The sequence below is a fragment of the Lactuca serriola genome, chromosome 5 (assembly GCF_051521515.1).
Source record: "Lactuca serriola cultivar US96UC23 chromosome 5, Lser_US96UC23_V15, whole genome shotgun sequence".
Taxonomy (NCBI): domain Eukaryota; kingdom Viridiplantae; phylum Streptophyta; class Magnoliopsida; order Asterales; family Asteraceae; genus Lactuca; species Lactuca serriola.
In genome coordinates this window covers 109,086,239-109,109,960 of record NC_136412.1, presented here as the reverse complement: position 1 = coordinate 109,109,960, position 23,722 = coordinate 109,086,239, and positions in this window count along the sequence as shown.

The following is a 23,722-nucleotide window of genomic DNA, read 5'->3' as shown; positions in this document are numbered from 1 at the left end:
ACCACAATCACATCTTTGCATTTAATATGCTCCACCTTGATTTCACTCTTTAATATAGTCGAATGCTTCTGGACTTGTTCGTCATCTATGGGATACACTGTTGTAGACGTGATGGACTCTTGGAATTTCTTTCTTGGTTCAACCAAAACTACCTCCTTCTCAAAAAATTTGTTCGCATCAACAAAATTATTTTCTTCCATGATTGCCTTCACAGTTTCAAGAATTTCGACCTTGGATTTATCTCCTTCCTCAACTTCTTCAACGAACTCATCCATTGCTTTAGTCCTATCGTCTATAATCGTGAAATTAGTTTCTTCAATAATTACTTCAACAATTTCGTCTTAAAGAACGAAATTAACCTCTTCCACCTTGACTTCTTCCACCCTAACATCAACAACATTAGCTTGGTCATCAAAGGTTTGTGAAGTTTCAAATACCATAACCGTGTCAACAGCCGAGGCTTTGTACTCTTCTTCTTCCTCTTTGATCATAACTGCCTTCGTAAATATCTCCACCCTTCTTTTGAAATTAACATCCTCAAAGGTCATTGGCGCATACCTCTCTCGGAGTTTTCGTTTCAGAGATTCCTAGGAAGAAAGCTTTCCCTTTCCTTCACGGGTTCTTTTTTCCTTCAACTTTTCATACCACAATTCAGCTTCTCCTCTCAACCTTAGAATGACATATTTGCAACTCCATTCATCGTCCACACATTTGAACTGAAAAACTCTTTCCGTCTCCTTCTCCCAATCCAAATATTTTTCTGGATTGAATCCTCCAATGAATTTAGGCAATTCATTTATCTTCAACTCCCCCACATTCCTTGGCTGCTCACGCCTAGGTTTCCTTCTACTTGATTCTTTGGATACATATTTCATAGCTTCACGAAGAACACGAAGAAAATTCGGATCATCCCAATCCATTATAACTGAATTCGTGATAACACTTGGCATATTTTATTTCTTCTTCAGTAACAGCAACAACAGATTTTGCCAAGAACTTAACAACAACAAATCAGCAACACTCGACAATAACCTCTTTTTTACTAAACAAGAAATCAAAAACACCCAATCAGAACTGGGCTCTGATACCACTTATGATACGTGTATGGACCACTCCAAGTCCAACTAACAACTGATACTAATATTGGGTTTGACACCACAAATAATATCAAATGGGGTTGAAAAAGCAGCGGAATAAACAACAATGGATTTGACAAGAACAAAATTATGAAAAGGGATAGATTTGAATATCAAACTAGACCTATAGCTTGAAATTCTGTGAGAACAAGTTAAGACCTATTAACTTGAGTTCAAGATCAATATTAAGAGGCGCGTCCTAATAAGGATCAAATTTTGAATTGTCACAACAACTCGGAATGAACAACAGTTCAATTTTCAGTATATTCAAAAACATAATTCTCTCCTTACAAATGAAAGGAAATGACTATATATAGCCTTACAAGATAACGGTTAAAAACTCAAAAGACACTCTAATAACTATGTCAACTAAAGGCTTATTAAAAGCTGAAATAAACAAACCACTAATGACCACTAATGATTTATTTGTAACTCCCACTCCACTAATGACCACTAATGATTTATTTTTAACTCCCACTCCATAACTCCATCACATTAATGATTTATTTGTAACTCCCACTCTATAACTCCATCACACTTAACCATCTCCATTATAACTCCCATGCATTAATCTACGTCCATATTAGCTTCCCATGTTACCATGCACACAAATTTTGCCACAACACATGCCATGTGGCGAGTACCAATTTATCATTATTATAGCTCACATCATCCATACTTATGTCAAGGGATGAGCCCATTACGATCCAAGTTGGGTTGGAACTTGAATATTGGTAATTGCAATGGAACTCACTAAGCATTTATGCTTACAGTATTGTGTTATGTGTTTCAGGTACCAGTGAGGATCGCGGGAAGGCGTCGGCTTGATCAGTACAAACATGAGTAGCTTTTGCGTTTTATGATCTTGGGATTTGATGTTATGAACTGATTATGTGATACAATGATATTTTTATAACAATTATGAATGAAAGTGTGTTTTTAAAATGTGAAAAATTATTTGAAAATTTAGGTGTTACGAGAAATCCATAAACGCTTCTTCTGACTATTTGATCCACACATTTGAGCAATATTCTTCATTCAACATACTTTTAAACTACTTCTAGGTTAACATTTGTACCAAATTTGTTCCAAGTATTTGCTTATCATATCCCACCAAAAATGGGCTTCTCTTTAAAGTTAATTTGTTGCACTTTATCTTCCACGGTAAACTTGATCATTCGAAGCATCTTTTATGTATGAGTAAGCCACATCAACGCCACCACCATGCCATCTATCCCTGTAAACTCACAGTCAACCACCTTGATTTCAAAAGTAATACCCTTTGGGGATCCTAGCTCTCGGTCTCCACTATCATTACCATTCAAAATTTTGAAGACTAGAGGTTGGTCTCAAAGTCCTTTGAGTGCAACCTCTATCTGTAGACCAACAGTTGTAGGAAACACATAAGGTTTCCAGATCCGGTCGGCAACAGACCATAGATCCGAACAAATAACAGCATATCAGGCAGAAGTATTTAGCACATAAAAGCATTTTAGGCACAATTCCTAAAATAATCTAGTGCTCACATCTCACAATCATCGTTTAACATTCTAAGTTTAAGTCTAGAAATAAATCCATATTCCTAGTTCGCTTAAACTAATGCTCTGATACCAACTGTGACATCCCCATTTTTCACGGCCAGAAAAGACCGATTTTGTTTATGCTTTATAAAAATCAGAGTACTTCTTTTTATAAAAATGTTGCGGAATTTGTTCCCAGAAAAATACGATAAATACGTTATTAAAACATTTTCGAAGAAACGTATTTATTTCATTTTAAAACGTTTGGGATGTCATCGTTAATACAAACACATAAGCATAAACAGAACTTACAATGATTTACACTAGTGATCTACATCTCTTTAAATCTCTCAGTGTAATGTTACTTCATATCGTCACCTGTGATATAAATAAACTGAGTGGGTCAGGTTGGGAAACCTGGTGAGTACAAAGGGTTTTCAACCCACATTAATATAATTATTATGTTCGATCATCAAACAATTAACCCAATTACCCATCCCCATTATCTTCTTTATTCTTAAGGATCTACCCTAAGAATCAGCTATTTCTCATTCATTCATTCCTAAGGATCATCCTAAGGAAACAACATGAAGTCCATTGTTGCCAATGACACATTGGTTAAGCGCAGCTGCTAATCTTGTCACTTAGGCGCAGCTGCCAGAATTGTGACATTTTCTATGAGGTGCTTCTGCCGATATTGACATTTAAACGCTACTGTCATGGTCATAAGGCTCCCCATTAGGCGCAGCTGCCGATACTGTCCTTAGAGCGCAGCTGCTAGGACGTTTACCGTAGATCTAAAACATCAACGGGTTGTGGCGCAGCTGCCAGTGCTCATCTATAGGGTATTAGGTCCACTGCTGCCAATGTATACCTATAGGGCACTAGGTCCATGCTACTAATGTTCCTCTATTTCAGCTTTTATCCCTCATCATTCATCTACCCATGTTTTACCCAACATATTTTGTAGATATAAAATACTTTACACAGTTTACATCATTTAAAACATGTATAAAAATCTTTCACCAGCATAGACAACAAGTATTCAGACAATATGCACACATAGCATGTAATTTATAATAAAATACTTCATATCTATGTGTAAGCTGAAAGGGACCATGCACTTACCTGAGTAGGTGGTGACTCAGCACTCGAACAGCGCTTCGATACTCTCAAAACAATTTCCTTCGATAAAACCTAGTATCAATACCACTAGGGTTTAGTCTAACGATAACCGTGACAAACTAATAGTTTGACTATTATTATTATTATTATTATTATTATTATTATTATTATTATTATTATTATTATTTTTATTATATAAGCGATAAATAACACTCAATATAACTCATAATAATAGCCCAAATACTCATTATAAGTTCCTAATAATGTTACTATATTAAAACATAAGCTATACTAAAGATAGGTTAGGCGTAGCTCACTTACAGCGGGTTTTCTCGAAAACTGGGCTTCGTTGGAGCAGCGTTCCCGAGCTGAAAGGCTCTTTTCTCGGGACTCCGGGAGCCTCGAGGCTTCCTTCGGGTGCTAGGGGGTTTACCTAGGCTTTTAGGGGGGTTAGGGGTCTAGAGAGAGAGTCTAGAGAGAGAAAGAATAGTTTAGGAAGGTGTGAAGAATGAGGGAACCCGGCACCTCTATTTATAGGGGTGCTGACTGGCCTACTCGCCGAGTAGGGGGGCCTACTCGCCGAGTTGGTCCATGTGGTGGCCTTCTGGTGGTGCCACGTCACCACCTATCGCGTATCAGCCTTCGAACTTAGAAAAATCATAACTCTCGCATACGAGCTCCGTTTTCGACGTTCTTTATATCCACGCGTAGGTAAAATTAAGATCTACAACTTTCATTTAGACTCCATCAGCTAATTCTTGACCGATCTCAAATTTAGCAGTAGGAGGCGTTTAGACTGTTAAATGACCGCGAAGAATTTGTAACTCCTTCATACGAACTCCGTTTTCGTCCATCTTTTTACCGTTGAGTTCCTATTAATGAGATCTTCAACTCTCATTTAGGTTGCGTAAGCCAAAAACAGCTCGAACTAAAATTCGAGTTTCGGGCCGTGCACTACTAAGCCGAATCTTAGAAAAATCATAACTTCCTCATACGAAGTCAGATTTGGGCGTTCTTTTTATCGACGCTCTTAGTTTAACATATTCTACAACTTTTGTTTAGATTGCTAAGGCTAAATCTCGTTCTATCATAAATTCACTATTTACGCTTCTCGGTGCCGTGTCGGTTTTGCCGTAAAACTTCGACGGGCCATAACTTCTTCGTTATAACTCGGATTTCGGCGTTCTTTATATGTACGGAAACCTTGTGACATATTCTACAACTTGGTTAAGGTTATTTATTCTAAATAATCTTTTTGTCGAAAAGTCGTTTTCGACCCCTATTGCCTCTAATTTGACTAGCCCGGATCTGCGGGCGTTACACCTCATTCGAGACACTTCGCCAGAGATTGTGCGAAGCCCCAGTGTTGGCCCTTCCGGAGGGAATGGAGGACTTTGTGATATATTGTGACACGTCAATATCGGGACTGGGTGCGGTGCTGATGCAGAGAGGGCATGTGATAGCATACGCATCGAGGCATCTGAAGCCTCATGAGACGAGGTATCCTACTCACGATCTGGAGTTGGGGGCTGTGGTGTTCGCCCTCAAGATCTGGCGTCACTATGTGTAGAGAGGTGCTTGACATGTCGCAGGGTTAAGGCCGAGCACCAGTGTCCACATGGCAAGTTGCAGCCGCTTGAGGTTCCCCAGTGGAAGTGGGAACATATTTCCATGGATTTTATCACCAAATTGCCGAGGATTGCGAGAGGCGTCGATGCAATTTGGGTGATCGTCGACCAGCTGACAAAGAGCGCTCATTTTCTTGCTATCAGTGAGAGCTCTTCCACATAGAGCCTGGCAGAGGTGTATGTGAGGGAGGTGGTATCGCGACATAGTGTACCGATCTCGATTGTGTCAGATCGAGATGTGTGTTTCACTTCTAGGTTTTGGAAGAACTTCCATGAGGAGTTGGGTACTACGCTGCATTTCAGTACCGCTTACCACCCATATACGGACGGACATAGTGAGCGGACGATTCAGACGCTCGAGGACATGCTTCGGGCATGTGTATTGGACTTCGGAGGGAGTTGGGACACGTATCTGCCTTTGGCTGAGTTTCCCCTATAACAACAGCCACCATTCGAGCATTGGTATGTCTCCCTTTGAGTTATTGTATGGGAGGAGGTGTCGGACTCCCATTTTTTGGGGAGAGGTAGGGCAGCGAGTGATGGGCAACACTGAGATAGTGCTTCAGACGACAGAGCAGATACAACAGGTTAGACAGAGATTGCTCAAGGCCCAGAGTCGCCAAAAGAGTTACGCGGATAGGCATCGATCCAAGCTTGAGTTTCAGGTTGGAGATTTTGTACTCCTGAAGGTGTCTCCTTGGAAAGGAGTGATCTGATCCAGGAAAAGGGGCAAGTTGGGGCCCCGGTACATTGGAGCATTTAGGGTGATCGTGAGGGTGGCTAGGGTAGCATATCGATTGGAGCTACCTGCGGAGTTGAGCCAGATTCATGATACCTTCCATGTGTCTCAGCTGAGGAAGTGTATAGCCGACGAGTCGGCAGTGGTGCCATTGGAGGATATCTAGGTGCACGCAGGTCTGAATTATGTTGAGAGACCGATCGCGATCTTGGACCGGAAGGGCAAGGTTCTGAGGAACAAGGAGGCGCCACTGGTTCAGGTCCAGTGGCAGCATCAGAGGGGGTCCGAGCTAACTTGGAGCCAGAGTCAAAGATCCGGGAGCAGCATCCGGAGTTATTTCAGCATGAGACTTCGAGGGCGAAGTCTGGTTCTAGTGGGGGAGAATTGTAACATCCCAAAATTAAGGTAAAGCTATTTAACCCTTCTATTTTGTCAAGTTGTCAAGATTGGTCCCTTGAGAGAGTTCTTGTAGCAAATGAGTACGCTGGGCATACTGGGGAGTACGTTGCGCGTACTCATGCGCTTAATTTGGACGCGGACTCGCTTGGGTACGCTGGGCATACCCAGGGTTACGCTGGGCGTAACGGGTCCAGATGCAAACCCTAAATGTTTGGCTTGTGCACTATTTAAAGGATGTTAAGGCTCATTTCTCAGCCTCCATATCAGAGATTGAAACCAATTATGGTTTACGACCATAAATCTTTACAATTATGCACCATTCCTTCATATTTATCTTTCGCACATAGTCACGTAACAACATGTCAACATGCCAATAAACAAGGAAGGAAGCATGGTTACTAACCTTATGATATTGTATGCAGATGGGTTCTCGATTATTGGAGTTCATTATCACCTTTTGTCTCTAAAGTTGTTAAAACAAAACATCATGGTTAAGTATCTAAACTCAACAACACAACAAGCATGTTAAGATATTTAACTTCATAACATTCCCTAACCATCTTCGTTGTAAATTAAGCCCTTACATGACTTGAGCTTTAACTTGCTAGTTCATATCTTTAAATTTTCATGAACTAAAGCTTTAATTTACTTGAGTTAGTAAGAAAACAAGCTTATTTCCAAGTTCCTAAAAAATTAGCCCAAATTAAGCTTTGATTTACAAATTTTCAAATCATCACAATACTAACTCCATTTATTTTTGATGGTCCTTAGCTATATATATATATTAAGGTTCTCCTTATACAAGTTAGAGCTAAGATATTCTTAATGAAATTAGAGAGTTTACTTTTGTTTCATTTGATAAAAATTAAATCTTGAATTCTCTCCTGATTCTTCTTTGTTGGCTTCATTTTGATGTTCATATCTTTATGGACGTTCTCCCATGCCTCTAGAAGATTTTGGGTATATTTGAGGTGTTTTTTGAGATAATAGGAGTTGACTTAAGCGTTTATCATGCTTAACAAACTTTAACACAATTACATAGTCCATGTAAATAAAAGAATGTCTGTGTTTTTCTAAAACTTAGCCATCTTAGCAATGTACTTTGACCACACACTCTTTAAGACTTCGAAAACATTACACGGGCTGTGTGTAAACCATAGTTTGTGTAATCTGTAAATCCGCTTATTTGGGAAATGTACTTTTCACTAGCTTGAACCTGACTCAACTTCAAACATAAAATTTGATTGATACACATGCATTTTAGGGACTTACAATTGGAATCAGAGCCAAGTTGTATCAGTCAATTTTGTCAGATGTGGGGCATTATTTGATCTTATTTTCAAAATATTCTTGCGTTTTTGGATAGATCTCTGAAAAATAAGGGGGGGGGGGTTGTTCTTCGTGTTTTTCATAAAAAAGAGTTTTTGATCGAGTTTTGGAGCTTCAAAGTCGAAAAATCGGTGTTTTTGGTCGAAACCTACGAGGGTGTGGCGGAGTTTGCGGCCAACGGCTAGGGTTTCAGTGTTCACGGCCGGAGTTTACGGCCAGAAACTGTTCACGGTCGCCGGAGGTTTGTGGCCAGCGGTTTGCGGCCGGCGTTTAAGGTTCGGCAACTTGCGGCTCGGCTCGGCTTGGTGGGATAGGCTCGGTGATCGGCTAAGGAAATCAGATTAGTAGCCGCGCTTCATTTAAAAAAAAAAGAAAGGGGAGAAGCGAAATTGTCGACGACCGGAAGCGAACCCGGGTCTCCCATTCTTCCTTCTTCAACACCTTACTAGTTGAACCAACCTGAATCTTGTTTCATTACTCCCGAATTTAATTGATAAAGATTCACTTTCGCATCTACTTTCGAAATTTGACACTTTTAACCCCAAAACTCAATTTTTTTTTTAATTTTAAATTCCTTTTTTAATCCAAAATAAAAAAATTAAAATTAATAATAATAATAATAATAATATAATAGTAAAAAAAATTTATTTGTGACTTTTATTTTTGATTTTTTATTTTGACTTTGACTTCCAAGTTTGACCTTTGACTTTAAACTTTGACTTTTTAGTTTAACTTTTAAACTTTAAAATTTAGCTTTTCGGTTTGACTTTTAAGTTTGACTTTTCAAGTTTGAATTTTGAGTTTAACTTTTTAAATTTGACTTTTAAGGTTGACTTTTGAGATTTATTATCAAAGGGTTTGACTTTTAAGTTTGTTTTTGGTTTTTAGTTGTGCTTTTTAATTGATTTTAAGGTCTACGAGGGAGTTGAAAACATGAAAGAGAGTCGTCAAGATATGTTAAGACAAAGTTTCAACATTTTCAATTATATCCCTGGAGAAACCCTCGAAACTCAGTTGCAACGATTTACTACACTCGCTACTGAGATGAATATAGCCGGGATCTTCTTGACTAAGTCCGAGATAAACAAAAAGCTGCTAAATTCACTTCCGAAATCGTAGGATATGAACGTGGCTACATCAAGAAGACAAAAGATCTCAATCATCTTAGTCCTGCTGATGTAATTCAAGAACTTGATGCTTTGAAGTGTAGAAAAACAATGAGTTCTGAATACATTCCGGTCACTGAAGTTACATGTACTCCAGCTTGTGAAACTACGATTAAATTTCTTCGGGACCAAATTGATTTATTAAAAAGAGAAGTTGAGGACGTGAGATATGAAGGATATCAACTCAGAAAAGGACAGAAACCTTTGAAGGCTGAATTAGAAGCAAAAATCAAAGACTTTAGGAAGCTTCAGGAAGAGTATAGCAACAAGTGTGAAAATTATGACTATATTAAGAGACAACTTGCTGCTGTAACTAAAGAACTTGACACTTTGAAAATTAAGTGTGGAAAAACAAATGTTAGTTTTAAAAATTATACTGCGTCAAGTCAGACAGTCGAGTCCTTATTTGAAACCCAATTAAAATTCAAAGATAATCAAAACAAGGGTCTAGGGTATGATAGTGTTCCTCCACCTTTCAAGCATAACTACACATCCATCCCTATGACACAGGAAGAAATTGACAGGGAGGCACATCTTCGATATGGAAAACCAGCTGGGTTTGTGTCAGGAGGTATTCAGGTACAAAATACTAATGTTTCTACTTCATGTGCAGGTAAAGTAGCAGAAGATGAGAACAAGGAGAGCACTATTGAACAAACCAATGACTCTTTGAACTCAGAATTTGTTGCTTCGAATTCTGTTAGTCCTAACAAACCTGCTGTTGAGAAATACAGGCCACCGATTCCAGTGAAACAGAGTGCCTCCTGTAATTGTGCATGTGGGAAAAATTAGAGACAAGGCAAGGATACGCCACTAGGGGCAGGAAGAAACAACTTCACAGTGAAGAAAAAGACATGTTTTCACTGTGGAACACCTGGACACATTTCCTGAAACTGTCCAAATCGCGCATATGTTCCCTACTGCGCACAAGGATGAAAAAACGCGCCAAGTGGGAGATACTTCAAAAGAAATCCTTCCAGGTCACGTTTAGACAATGGTGACTGGAACGCGCACAAGGCCAAGAATCTAAATCCCAAAGGCAAGAAGGGAATGCTGGCCAAGAAGCCCAATCCAAGAGATGCTCCAGTGAAGCCAAGACTGGTTAGGTCAAAGTCATCTCAGCAGTCGACTTCAAGTTCCAAAGCAAGTGCCGAGGCACCCATCGGATCGAACAAGAAATGGGTTAAACCCGAATATATATGGGTACCAAAGGTGAAAACTCCCAAATCTTGTAATGACTCTAATATTTCATCACCTTCTGTTTGTGATAAACAGGATATGTCATGGGAGAGAGTACCCTGCAAGGATGAAAAAGGTCGACTCAATTTCAAAATGGACTGGGTTCCAAAGACCAATTAATCCCGCTCTGTGTCGGAGCAGCTATGGAGGCATATCATCAGACTTCGGTTTGTTGGTAGTGGTTGTTCCAGGCATATGATAGGAGACATCTCTCAACTGTACAACATTCATACCTTTGTTGAGAGTATGTGTCCTTTTGCGGGAAAGGAAGAAAGGAAGAGATCACAAATGGGGTTAGTGCTTAATGATATGAAGAATTTTCGGATCTGTTATGAGATTATGCTTGCTGTTCTCAGACCTTCTGAATGCAGATTCAATCGGTGAATTACGGTTTGCATTTTATTCTCTATACTAAGGAGTTTTTCTTAAGCTGATTCGCTTTAAAAACTAATTTTTGTTTTAGCATAGTGTAAATTTGCGCATTTACTTTCGTTTCTCTCCTATACACAAATTTAGGGGGACAAAATAAAAACAAATCAAAATTTAGAAAATTTTAAAAAATCCAAAAACATTAGAAAATCAGAAAATCAAAAATGTGGTGTTAATGGAATGTGCTTGTGGGAGATGTTTTGGGAAATGAAATTAGCAAGTGATAACAGGCAATCTGAATCGGCGTAACATACCCAAAGTTGAAGGGTCTACGCTCTGTGTTCGATGCGTTGGTAGGCACGAAAGATTTTAAATGGACTTGATTAGGGAAAGTTGAACCTAATGAATTTAAGGACTTGACAAACTTTGACCTAGTTAGATCTGTTTAACCTGATTTCACGAAGCTCGGATAGGTTGAGCAGGGAGATATACATGGGAATCTACCGGTCACATTAATTAACCCGTATCTAGAATTGTGGTTTCACTTTTACTCGATGTGCGGATTCTGTCCTTAATTCCGGTTGGATGGGGCGACTGGTAAATTCCGATAAATTAGGTCTGTAGAAAATCGTTTTCTTTCTTTCCGTCTGTTAGTCATATGTTGTCTCCTTTGCGTGACTTCCAATCCGACCTGGTACACAACATATGCAACTCTATTTCTCTGCAGGCTATATATATGAAATTCCTCTTATCTGTTAGCCATATGTTGTCTCCTTTGTGTGACTTCTAATCTGACCCGGTACACAGCATATGCAACCTTCTACTTCTCAACCCCTCTGAAACAATAAGTAATAGAATTCTGAATCTATCCTCTCTCTGAATGATTGTTTGCTCACCCGGTGTAAGGAGTACTCTCGAAGTTCTTGATGGCTGGGGCATATCAGGAAGCGGGAAACACGTTCTAGTACACTTAAAAATTAAACATATACAGATTGTCTGTAGATCTCGCTGCTCGATTTAGGTGGACAACAATATCCCTGGTTGTAGTCAGTTAAATGGTCATAAGAAAAAATCTATTTAAGAATTAGGGCCAATCATGATAATAAAGTTATAATTAGATATATGCATGTATCATGTCATTGGTAAATTGTCGAAAATTGTCACAAATTTTTCGTGTTTAAGTGCCACAATACTAGCGATCGACCAGACAAAGACGTGAAGATAGAAGGTACCGACAAGCAGATAAAGGTTGTCTAAAAACTTTGATCGCAAATCATTCTTAAAGTTAGATATCATTCTATTTTAGTTAAGTTTGTTCATAGTTTTCTTCTAATTTAAATATCAGGGGAAAATTAATATATATATATATATATATATATATATATATATATATATATATATATATATATATATATATATAAATAAATAAATAAAAAATAAAAATAAAAAAATAAAAATAAAAAAATAAAAAAAATCAGAAAATTCAAAATAAAAAATAGTGTTATTTCTTGTTCAGAAAAATAAAAAATCCAAAAATATTTTTGTTTCTGTTTTAATTTGTGTGGTAAGTTTTCTTTTAGTTTTGTTTTTGTCTTGAAAAGTGATTTCATGTGAAGATGAAACTCATGGAGTTTGTGTCGAAGATTTATGAGCCAAGGCTTCGTCCGTGAGCATCGAAGAATTCTCATTCGAAGGAGCAAGAAATGAAGATTATTCTTTCAACATTTAATCTTTCAACCCCAGAAGCAAGGTGAAGCTGAAATTGAAGATTATGTGACAGATTGCATTGAAGCCTCCTCAATCAGTCTACTGCTATCTTAAACCTGCTGAAGCGATCCAGAGGATTATTTCTCTCTGATGTTCTCTCTGAAGATTCTCAAGCTGAAAGTGCCATCTTTCTAAATCAGTACAAGAAGCCTCCTCACCCAATGTGCGTTCAATGCCAAATTCTGAAGAAAACCTCAAGTGCTCAAGATGAAGTCATTCATTGAAGATTCATATGTTCATCTTGAAGCCGTGAAGTCATCGAAGATTAAAGCTAAAGCCAAAGCTCCCATTGAAGATTAACAAGAAAAGCCAACTACTTTTTAGGGGGAGCTTGTTGGTTCAATTAAGAAAAGAAAGTTATAAACCAAGGGGGAGATTGTTGGGTCAAAAATATGGTTTATACTTTACTTTTCTAGAAAAATATATTTTTTGTGTCTTGGACCGTAAACAACTTGGTATTTACGGCCGTAAGGTGTTTACGGCTGTGTTTATGGCCGTAAACCCATTTACGGCCCATGTTCCCTAGTATATATATATATATATATATATATATATATATATATATATATGTGTGTGTGTGTGTGTGTGTGTGTGTGTGTGTGTTAGGGTTGAGGAGTAGAGATTGATGAATGAGAGAATAGAGTTTACGGCCAGAGAGCATTTTTTTGTGTGAATCTTTTGTATCTGGAACTTTAATTCTAATCAATTCATACAGAGATTCATATTATTCTTCTTCTCATTCTCTTCTATTTGATCTGACATCATCCGTTTGATTGGGATTCCGCACCATCAAACGGATCTGATTGATACACATGCATTTTAGGGACTTACAATTTATAGTATGAGCTACTAGGGTTTCACCTTTAACCCTAATTGAACTACTTAGGCCCTAAGAAATCCAAGATCCTCCTAGATACTAGGCTTGGACGATTTTATGGTCTCCTAACCCTAAAATCCATCCACCCTTATATCCATAAGGATACATAGCCCAAAACACAACTATCACACATTTGATAGTCTCCCACTTGGATAATTCTAGTAACTATATATGAAAACACAATCCGATTAGCAATCGTAGCTCTCAAAGACACTGTTAAACTCTGATCTTATCAGTATCATGTCCTTTAGATAAGGGATCGTACAGTCCTCTGTTTAGATATTATGTGGACAATCTCATGGAACTTATTGTCCAGCAGTTGGTTTCTCGAACTCAGATTCATTTGACATAGAACTTAATTGAGCACATCAATTTAGTCCTGACCGGGCCCGACACATAAGTCAAATCAAATCATCAAGCGGCCCTGATATCGCTTTACCCTCTTAGAATAAAAGTAACAGATAAACTTTGACTTATAGGCACCTATTATTTACTAATCAATCATACACAATAATGTGTTTTATGACATCAATTTACTGATGTGGTTTCGCATTATCAATGCACAACCAATTAATAAACACTGAACCATATATCTTGGTTTTAAGACCATATGATATTATCGTCTTGCGATCACTTGTGTCACATTCCATAAAGTGATTCCAGCAAGCGCGGGTTTTATTCCAATGCTCAAAACATAAGCACTCATGAACGTTGTAGCAAACTTTTGCTATGTCTAATACATTTTAGACAATCTACATACCAATTCATGACAATCTTCATTCATACCTACTTCCAACATATGAATGATTGTGGACCATTCGAATAATTCGATTATTCTTAATAACTCAATTATTCAGGAAGTCAAAACATGCAAAGTGAAACAATAGTTAAACAATTAACATAAGACAGTAGCTTTACTTATAAATAATACTCCTTTATTTAATCATCAAATGTCAATTACATTTATCTATTACATGTTTCCAAAACTATATAACCTAAACTAATATTGTCTTTCAGCCCAATGCTCCTAGCGTGCTGCAAATGCTTAACCCTGCTCAGTCCCTTTGTAAGCGGATCTGCTGGGTTATCCTCAGACGATACCCTCTTTACTACGATGTGTCCTTCTTCTACTAGATGTCTAATAAAGTGATATTTTCCGTCGATATGTCGAGATCTACCATGATCCCTTGGTTCCTTGGTCAAGGCAACCGCTCCTTCATTATCATAGAAAATTTCCATAGGCTCCTTTATGGTAGGCACAACTCCAAGATCACTAATGAAGTTCTTTAACCACATCGCCTCCTTTTACGCTTTGCTCGCTGCAATGTACTCTGATTCGCACGTCGAATCAGCTACAGTTTCTTGTTTGGAACTTTTCCAAGTCACTGCTCCTCCATTAAGGGTAAAGACCCAGCCCGACTGCGAACGGTAGTTGTCCCTGTCGGTCTGGAAGCTGGCATCACTATACCCTCACACTTTTAAGTCATCACTCCCTCCGAGGACTAAAAACCATTCCTTGGTCCTCCGAAGGTACCTAAGTATATTCTTGACCACAATCCAATGAGCTCTGCCAGGTTTCCCTTGATATCTACTGACCATGCTCAAAGCAAAGGCCACATCAGGGTGAGTACAAGTCATAGCGTACATGATTGAGCCAACTGTGGAAGCGTAGGGTACTCAGCTCATCTCAGCTATCTCAGCTTCTGTACTCGGACTTTGAGTCTTACTCAATTTGGCATTACTCTATATCGGTAGTTCTCCTTTCTTTGAGTTTTCCATACTAAAACGTTTTAGTACTTTATCCAAGTAAGTATTATGACTAAGTCATATTAGTCTCTTACTTCGTTCTCTCACTATCCTTATTACCAAAATATAGAAAGCCTCTCCGAGGTCCTTCATAGCGAAGAACTTCCCGAGCCAAGACTTAACCTCCTGCAAAGTCGGGACATCGTTTCCTATGAGCAGTATGTCATCAACATACAAAACGAGGAAGCTAACTATACTCCCACTGGCCTTGACATATACACGTGATTTATCTTCACTTCGTACAAATCCAAACTATTTGCCTTTCTCATCGAAGCAAAGATTCTATCTGCGAGATGCTTGCTTAAGTCCATAAATGGACTTCTCAAGCTTGCACATTCTATTGGGATGCTTCGGATCGACAAAACCTTCTGGCTGAGCCATGTAAACATCCTCAACCAACTTCCCATTGAGGAAAGCGGTCTTGACATCCATTTGCCATATATCATAATCATGAAATGCAACAATGGCTAGCATCACCCTAATAGACTTTATCTTAGCAACTGGCGAGAAGGTCTCATCATAGTCAACTCCGAGAGTTTGAGTAAAGCCCTTTGCCACCAATCGTGCCTTATACGTGTGCACATTTCCATCCACATCGGTCTTCTTCTTGAAGATCCATTTGCACCCTACCGTCTTACGTCCGGGCACATTGTCAACTAAATTCCAAACTTGGTTGTCATACATGGACTGAATCTCGTTGTCTATCGCCTCTTTCCATTTTACAGACTCTAGGCCTGCCATGGCTTCCTTATAGCTATTAGATTCATCTAGATTTATTAGTGTACCATTACTAATATACGTGTCCCCTTCGGTAGTAATATGAAAACCATAAAACTGGGGTTGAACTCTAACTCTTTCGGAACGTCTAAGAGGTAAGGACTCTTCAATCGGTTCAACCGGAGTTCCTCCTCGGGTTAAGCGCCAGCGTTAGAGGTTCCTTCATCGCTCGATTCTTCAATCTCTTCAAGATCGATTCGCCTCCCTTGGCTTGTGAGTTCTAGTTCTCAGAAAACCCCTCTCCTCGCAACGAATACAACATTGTCACTCGGTCTATAGAAGAGATATCCAAAGGATTTCTGCGGGTAGCCAATGAAAGTACACCACTCACTACGATGTTCGAGCTTGTCGTGAGTTTCTCGTCTTACGAAAACTTCACTGCCCCAAACCTTGATATGTGCCAATGAGGGAGCTTTCCCTGTCCACATCTCGTGAGGTGTTTTGGCAACCTTCTTTGTAGGGACTCGGTTATGGATATGGGCGGCAGTCTCTAATGAATACCCCCAGAATGAGATAGGTAGTGAAGCACGACTCATCATAGAACGGACCATGTCTAACAGGGTTCGATTATGCTTTTCTGCCACACCATTCAACTACGGTGTCCTAGGTGGCATCAATTGCGAAACTATTTTGCATTCCTTGAGATAGTCGTGGAATTCAAAACTTAGGTACTCTCCTCCTCGATCAGATCGAAGCATCTTGATTTTCCTGCCCAATTGATTCTCCACTTCATGCTTGAACTCTTTGAACTTTTCAAGCATTCCTGACTTGTGCTTAATTAAGTAAATATACCCATACCTACTATAATCATCGGTGAAAGTCACGTAGAAGCGGTTCCCATCCTTTGTGGTGGATCTAAAGGGTCCACACACGTCGGTGTGTATGAGATCCAATAAACCCTCACCCCTCTCACAAGTGCCAGTGAAGGGTGACTTGGTCATCTTTCCAAGTAAACAAGATTCGTACGTGTCATCTTCCCTAAGGTCGAATGACTCCAACACTCCATCCTTTTTGGAGTTGGGCTATGTGCTTCTTGCTGACATGTCCATGACGACAATGCCACAAGGATGCTTTATTCATACTATTGGAAGAATCCATACACAACACATCATTTCCTAGGTTATCTACAATCATAACAGTTTCATAAATTCCATTACAAGGCATTGCTTCAAAATATAAAACACCATTTAGATAAGCATAAATCGAACCATTCTCAATATTGAACGAATATCTAAATCCTTGTCTAAATAAACCATGAAAAGAAATGATGTTTCTTGCCATATCTGGCGAGTAGCAATAATTATTTAAATCTAAATTCAATCCATTACTAAGCACTAAATAATATACTCCAATCTTGGTAACAGGCGACGATCTTCTGTTCCCCATGATTAGATTTATTCTTCCAAGCTGCACATCCCTATTTCTTCCTAGTCCCTGCAAATCAGAACAAATGAGGTAACCACAACCTGTATCAAGAACCCAAGAAATAACATGAGATGAATCATTAGATTTAATTGTGTAAATACCTGTGAAAGATGGCTTGATCTTTCCATCCTTGATGGCTTGCAGATATTCCGGGAAGCTTCTCTTCCAATGCCCTATTTTGTGGCAATGATGGCACTCTGCCTCCTTTGGGTTTGGGTTGGGCTTAGCAGGATCAACCTTGGTCCCACTAGAAGAGGAACCATCTTGGGACTTTCCCTTGTGGTGGTTCTTAGAAGAAGCATTCCTCTTCTTGCCCCTTCCCTGCCCAATAGCAAAAACAGGAGCATCGGTTGGATTAGGAGTTAGTGCAACAGACTTGTACTTCAGGTTGCTCTCAGCAGTCCTTAGGAGCCCTTAGAGTTCACTTAGGGTGACCTCTTCCTTGTTCATGTGGTAGGTCATCCTAAATTGGTTGTAGCATGAGGGAAAGGAGTGAAGAACAATGTCGATAGCCAAATCTTCCCCAAAGTTGACATTCAACTTGCGAAAGACGATCAACATACCTTTGCATCTTTTGCAAGTGCACGGTTAGAGACTCTCCACTTCCCATTTTAGCAGTGATCATATTCGTTATGATCTCATAGCGCTCTTGCCTCGCGCTTTGGTGATATCTCTCCATCAAGTCTAGATGCATCCCATAAGGATACATGTCCTCATAGGACTTTTGGAATTCGGAGTTCATTGTGGCTATCATGATGCAATGGACTTTCGTTGCATCACGTTCATGGGTCTGAAAGACAGCTATTTCTTCGGGAGTAGAAATTTCTGGATTGATCTTCTCGAGTTTCTCATCGAGAACATACTCCTTGTCCTCGTAACATGCGATTGTGCAAATGCATCTTATCCATTCGCTAAAGTTCGATCCATCGAAAGTCACTTTTTGACAAAGGATCATTAGCGTGAATGAGCTAGCAGCAGCGTTGTTTACGTTAGACATCTACAAATAGAAAGGAACAAAGTTGATTAGAATTAAGTCCCTAATTATCACCCAAAACGAAAAATTATGGCTAGGACCCAACAACATTATTTACACATTAGAAAAAGGGATGTCGTGATCCAACATGCAAATAATTTGGAGGTAAGTGAATGACGATTCACTAATTCTTCACCATGAAAAACATAAGCTTAAGTTTTAAATGTATTGAGAATTCCTAGTTTTTCTTTGAGATTCATTGAACCTTTCAATGGCATGTTTAAATCTCGATATGCCCCTCTAGTTTGTGACTGGGATGCCAAGGATCACAAAGCGGGTGTGAATAACCATGCAAATCTACATGGTGTCTTCATTGTTACAATCACCTATTCGATGTGTTGGTAAACCACACACGCTCCATCGAACTATGACAAACAATGAATCATCCTTTTCCAACTTTGCTTCGAACCAATTAGTGTGCCGGTTAACCACACACGCTCCACTAACTTCTCAGCGAGGGTGCAAAGTGTAATTTCATGGGATTGCATCAATTCACTTTTCCTAAAGTAACTAAGATTGTGAATTTTATGAAACACGTTTAGTTACTTTATATAGATTCATTATACTTATTAATGAGAGGGGGTTTGCCCTATCCTACCCGTTCGGCTAACGACCCTCCACCAGTCAAGCAAGCGGTGAGTGTGAGTGTACACCCATTAAGCGCCATTTTATAGGCAGCAACCTTATACCCACCTTATAGACGGGCTTCGTGAATGAGGCCTACTAACGGTAACACAAGCATTTTTAATCATACATATATATATATATATATATATATATATATATATATATATATATATATATATATATATATTAAGCTATATATTAGTATAGTGTTGAATTTTAAACTTGTAAAATTCTAAGGTTTGAAATTTAAATTATTCAAATTAAACTTTTAATCACAAAACATAAATTTCAAAACTTGAGGACAAGTTTTAAACTTTTCAAAACATAAGGATCAAATAGCAAATAATATAAATCAACTAATTAGATTATCTCAATTTGATCTTATTCAATATCACTTGCAAGACAATCCACCAATTCAATTCAAATAATCAATTATTATTATATAAGGAAATTATTATTCAACTAATTGGTAATTATCTTTTATTTGGTCAAGAATATACTCATATATTTGATTAAAATCGGATTTTAATGACCCAAAACAGTTAAGGCAAGTATCCTCAAGAAAAACAGCAAGAAATCCTGAAACTACCTCCTTCTGACACTCGAACTCGCCGAGTTCCTCTATGGACTCGCCGAGTTGGAGCTACTCGCCGAGTCCATAGTGGAACTCGCCGAGTTCATCAGGCGGAATCACAAAAATCGAATTTTTCAAGCAACAAGCAATCAATCAATGCATCAATTCAATAGAAATCAATCAAAGCTCTGATACCACTGATGGGTTTGAGCCATAAGAACTTTCCTATGTGCACATGCAAACCCTAATTGCTTGGATCTAGGTTTCTCTAATTGAACATGCATTGTATCCAAGACTTACAATACTAGATCTAATGTAAACAATTGAATCTAATCATATGAATTTGGATCTAGAACAATACCTTGGATTACTTGCTTGATACTTCTTCTTCTTAGATCTTAGAGTCACAATTTTCACTCCTCTAATGGCTTACAAACACCAACTAGCAAGAGAATGATCTTGAGAGAGAGAGAGAGAGAGAGGAGGGTGAGAAATCGGCTCTAGGGTTTCTTGCCTTGCATGAGTGCCGATTTCCCTCACCCAAGGGATCTATTTATACTATGAGCTACTAAGGTTTCACCTTTAACCCTAATTGAATTACTTAGGCCCTAAGCAATCCAAGATCCTCCTAGATACTAGGCTTGGACGATTTTATGGTCTCCTAACCCTAAAATCCGTCCACCCTTATATCCATAAGGATACATAGCCCAAAACACAACTATCACACATTTGACAGTTTATGCCCATTTATTCAATTAACCTCTTTAAATCACCAAATTAATTCTCAATTAATATATATGACTTATATTAATCAATTAACATTAATATTCTTTTAATATATTATTCTCATAATATATTAAAAATAATATATCTTCTCTCTTAACAAATCGTCATGTCAAGTTGCTATGGTGAAGGCAACCCAAAATGACCATGTATAACCGGGTCAAGTACTTACCAAATATAGTTACAGCCGTAGACACTAATCCAACAAAATCCTCCTACAGACTCTGTTTTAGTCGCTTTTCTGCTCAAATGTTCTGCATTTCAAAATAAAGAATCGTTTATCTTAACATTATTAAGTCTGGTTTCCATTGCCTTATATACGAGCTCTCGAGTAACGAGTTTATTAAAACTAAAAAGAAATCCTTCAACACCACACAACTAACTCATTTCATTGCTGTACTAACATTTATAAGAAATTTCATTACATAATTAACACTTTTTGAAAAGATCATTACACCCTATTATATCATTACAAACTTGCATTATAGGGTCAAGTTGGTTTAAAAATGAGTTAAATGGTGACTCGTTCCTCTGTCCCATTTGTAATAGTCAAAATTAGACCATGAACCACCTTTTTGTTGGTTGGTCGGTTGTTATATTTATTTGGACACAAATTGGGAAGTTGTGGAGACCTGACATTTTGAATAGCTCACTGGTTGATGATTGGATCTTATGGCGGATAATACAACTTGAAACATAGCTCAAAGTAAGCGACTGGATATCGTTATCATTCGAACATTTTGGATTATTTTGAACCTTCGTAAAAACACATTAATTCAAACGCTCAAACCAAAAAAAAAAAAAAAAAAAAAAAAGAAAAGAAGAAGAAGAACGATGATGTTTGATATAATTGTCTTACAAACTTATATTTAGATTTTCAATAAGAGTAAAAATTGAATTAGGTTCGTCGATCACAACCAAATTAATGCAATTTCTTATTTGTGATGTACTCACTTTTCTAACGTCTTAAAATTTCTTTCATTCCAAATTAGAATTTTGGTACATTAATGTTTATGTTGCTTCAAGTTAAATCTAAAAGCCTATATTCATTTGTCATTCGGATCAAAACGGGTATCACATAAATAAATTTTTTCCAACAATAATACATAATCACACGTAACATCCAACCACGTACAAGTGCACTCCTATGTCGTTTTTAAAAAGAATTGTAATTGGTGCATCTTTACTCTCTTCCATTCTATCTCTATGCCAGTCCAAAAACATGCACATAGGATCCATCAAATGACAAAAGTTCTTTTTATCGTATGTCACAATTAAAGTTAGTTATAAAACTAACACAAAATTTTTTAAAGAACTTTAAAGGTTAAAAAATATTTACAATAATTGAGGGGTGGTTTGAGCAAATGAAGTAAACTCTAAGGACAAATAGTAGTTGGTGCAATGTCATATAAGCAACAAAATTTCGGTTATCAGACCACATCAGATACCAACTAATTAAGGCTCGAGTGGAGTCCCCGTAATCAGCAACTTTTGTGAAGTTGGTGGTCCAACGATCACCAAACATCTTTAACGATTAGACCCCACCAATAATAAACATATTTTTGAATAACTACTAGAATGTTTTTTCACAATTATAATAAATAAAATTATAATTTTTATTACTACAGTTTTATCAAACACTGTCATATTTTAATTTTATTAATTATCAGAGACATCAACTACATGAATATTACAATTATTACGTGGTGCATTCGGTGGAATATATATGCATTAAGTCGAGCATCATATAATATTTCTCATTCAACAGAACATTCTGATATGTTGTGATGCCAAAGTGACAAAATTATAGGCATTGCATGTGATTCTTGTAAATCAACTTTTACGTAATAGACATTATGAATGAAGATGAAAACAATAGATTTATGAAGTGAGATGTCTTGCGGATCATGCCAAAGCGGAAAACAGGTCAACGAACCTTGTTAGTCTAAAAAATTGTAACACTCCAAATCAGGTATTACCTTTGAAGCCATTGAAAATTTAAATGTTGCATAATAAGTCCTTTAAGTACGTTCGGCGTACTTCATTGGTACGCTTAGCGTACCATGCATGTATGATCACGGAGGGCCAGCACGTATGCTGGGTGTACCAAAGGGTACGCGGGGGATACGTGAAGGATGTTCAAACCCTAATTTTCGGACTTGAGACCTATATAAGCATCCTTATCTCATTTGAACTTCACCCTAACCAACCTCCTTCACCTTCAAACGTGCCTGAAAACCCTAAAATCATTAGAGAGTGTGTTTTGAGCTTAAGCAGTGCATTTGTGGCCACTTTAGTTTCCATTCAAGAAGAAGGAGTTGCTAAGTAGGCTTGGAGTGACATTGGGCTTTAAGAATCTGCATCCAGTTCACCTTAAAGAGTGTCTTGAGGTATAAAGCTTTGATCTTGCCGTCTTATTTATTAGATCTAGCTAGGGTTTTCTATTGGGTCCCATTAGTTGGTTTTGGACCTCCTCTTGAGAGTTGAGCAACTCTAGAGGCTGAAATGGTTAGATCTGAGCTTTGTGAGCATGCTACATGCATAAAAGGTGCTAGCTTGGGGAGTATCAAGACTCCATGCATGAGTTTGAAGCCTTATATGAAGTCCTAATGTAAAGAATGAAGTTTTTAAGTCCCATATAGCATGTAAGGGCATAAAGTTGCCAACTTTTTGCCCTAGAAAGTCTTAATGAGTTCAGATCTGATATTGGACGTTAGAACATCGAGTATTAAGCACTTAATGGAAGAAAGTGCTTAATCTGTTTGTATGCCGGAGGTAAGTTTTAGTACGTTGCGTGTACCAGGGGGTACGCACCTCAGATAGGCTTGGACTTGTTTTGGGATTGTAAGCTTTTGGGCCTTAATTAGTCATTGGGCCTGGTCATCTTTTGGAGTTAATGGGCTAGCTTATCTGTTTTGGGCCATGGATATTATGGTTGGGCTTTATTGGGCCACAGAGCCCATTAATGATTTTGGACATGGACTTTGGGCCCATTAGCAAAGGAAGACTTTTGGGCCATTGTGAAAGGACTTGGGGTTTGGGTTCTTCAATTGGATTGTGTTCAGTCCTAACCCTGATTGTGTATCTGGACCAGTGTTCTAAAAGGCGCGCCATGGCGTGCGCCAAGGCGCGCCATGGCGTGAGGCGTGGCTCCGCCGTTACGAAAAACCTCATAACGTTGCTGTTAGGCGTGGCGCGTGGCAAGGCATGATATGGCGCGCGATGGCGCCTTATGGCTCGTGTTTTTTCGTTTGAGACACGGTTTTTTGCTCTTTGTTATGTCTTTTCTAATCGGAGATACAAGTATTATGGTTTTCATTAAATTTTTGTTACTAGTTATTGATCTAACACTTCTAAAAAGTAGTTATATTTAATATAGATTTATATTTATGTGGTAATATAA